Source organism: Elaeis guineensis, chromosome 3 (assembly GCF_000442705.2).
Source record: "Elaeis guineensis isolate ETL-2024a chromosome 3, EG11, whole genome shotgun sequence".
Taxonomy (NCBI): domain Eukaryota; kingdom Viridiplantae; phylum Streptophyta; class Magnoliopsida; order Arecales; family Arecaceae; genus Elaeis; species Elaeis guineensis.
Window position 1 is genome coordinate 74,849,050 of NC_025995.2, and position 2,159 is coordinate 74,851,208.

The following is a 2,159-nucleotide window of genomic DNA, read 5'->3' on the forward strand; positions in this document are numbered from 1 at the left end:
CAAAATGGATCAGGGCCCATGGGCCAGACCATTTGGCCCTAAAAATGGGTCGGGTCAGGTTGAGAAATTCTGGTCCATTTATAAAAGTGGGCTTTTTGGCCTAGCTCCTATAGCCCATGGGTTGAACCGGATTAGGACCGGATCGGCCCGTGGGTCGGCCCATACCCATAGCCCTTCACCCCTCCCCTAGACCAATCCTAGGCTATCTTCTCTTCCCACCCCTCTCCTCTGCCTCCTCATCGACTCTCCTCATCTTTCTCTCCTAACATGAACCACCACAGTACTTCAATCGAAACCAAACTCTCTCCCTCTCCACTGGCAAAATCCTCTCCCCTTCCTCTGATAATCTCACCCCCTTCATCATCTCCCTCTCCCCGTCCCCTTCTCTCCCATCCCCCCCGCCCTCCTCCTCTCTCTGCAACCTCTCCCATGCCTCCAAAAAGCACGGCAGCCACCATGGCACGTGCTCGAACGGCGGCTACTGCCCCATCTGCCCAAAGCTCGATGAAACCCTAGCCATCATGAATTTGCATCGGATCAACCTCAAAAAAGGGATCTGCTCGATCAATTGGACGAACGTCATTAGCTCTCTCAAAATGCTTGATCTTAGAAGTGGTGTTATCAGATCGAAGGTGCCAGTGAAACCCTGTGGGAGGCTAAGGTCCTCCATCACCCTGACGAGGTTGAGGAGGTTGGCATCGATCCGACCATGGGTGGTGGCGACAGAGGCACCTGATCGAGCTAGGGCCTAGACGAAGCGAGTAGCGAGTCAGTGAGGGAGGGGGAAGTGGAGGGTGGCGAGCTCCACGACAGCATATTCGATGGGGAGATAGATCTGGGCTAGGGCTTAGATGAAGCAAGCAGCGACATCGGTGAGGGAACGGAGAGCGGTAGACTTCGCAATGTTGTCGACCTCGACATCCCTCTTGCTCACTGAAATGAAATGGGCTGGCCCAGCCTTAACCCACAGCCTGCGTGGGCTAGGGTCGGGCTGGGATTTTACGGTCCATTTTAGCAAGTGGGCCAAGCCTGGCCCGACCCACATAATCACAGTCCACGTTGGTTAGGGTCGGGCCAGTCCATTTTGACAGCTCTACTCCAAAGGTGGTGACATCCTCGACTTGTGAAGGGGCATCCTCGACAACTGGAATAGAGACTGCGTTAGTGGCTGGCTCAAAAGCAACCTTAGGTTCGGCTAAGGCAATGATTCCAAAATTGGTCGGAGTGAAGCCCCTACCTTTATGGATGTCTGAGTGAGCTGAGCCTTGCTGTCGTCAACCCTGTCCTCAACCCTCTTAAGGGATCAGAAGATCAATGTTGATCATGGGGTAAAGTCGCTTAACCAAGGCCTTGCATTCATCAAAACCAAGGTCGTAGGTCCACAAAGAGGCTTCAACGGTCTCAGCTACAGCCTTGGCTTTCTTAGCGGTAGCATGCTCCTCGATTAATGCAATCATCTTCCCAAGCTCCTTCATCGCTAACTTCTCCAACTCAACCATATGTTCGAGAGAGTTTATCCTCCCTACGGTAGCATGAAGCTCAATCTTGAGTCGAGCTATCTCCTCGGTAGCCTCTTTAGCTTCTTTTGCCACCTTTATCTCTTCACTACCTTTTCATCGGCAGCCTTCGTTTGAGCATCAGCTGCCCAAGGCCTCTCCTCCAGTGAGGCTTTGACTCGATCATAGCTGATCAAGTGCTTATAGAAGGACAAAAGATTGGCTGTATGGAATAAAAAATAAGTGACAGAGAAAATCAAGGAAAGATAGAAGACCTTAACCAAAGAAGTAAGTTTTTTATTAAAAAAAAAGTTTCATTACAACTAGAAGAAAAATAGTACAAGAAGATTAAGCCTTAGTAGAGGCATTGGCGATAACCTCGGCATGAGGGTCAACTTGGGGTTTGGCAGCTTCATCGATGACAAGCTCAGTGGTGTCCTCAGTAGATGTGGACTCCGCTTGAGGCTGGTCCTCGATAGTGTCGGCATCCTTAGGGAGATGACGAGTGATTTTCTAATGGCACACCTCCTAGCTAGCGATAAAAGTCTTTACAGCATAGTTGGCTTTCTCCTTGGTGAAGTCTTCCTAGGCTCAGAATGCCTCCTTCACCCGATGAGCCACCTCGAGGGCTTGGCCATCTGCCTTCTTTTCAGCCTTGGTGAC

At 50.9% G+C, this 2,159-nt stretch overlaps 1 pseudogene; it reads right to left on the bottom strand.

Annotated features, from left to right (window-relative positions):
- Positions 1–202: 202 nt before the first annotated feature.
- On the bottom strand, positions 203–1,475 carry LOC140856238 (transcription initiation factor TFIID subunit 8-like; annotated as a pseudogene).
- Between the last annotated feature and the right edge of the window lie 684 nt (positions 1,476–2,159).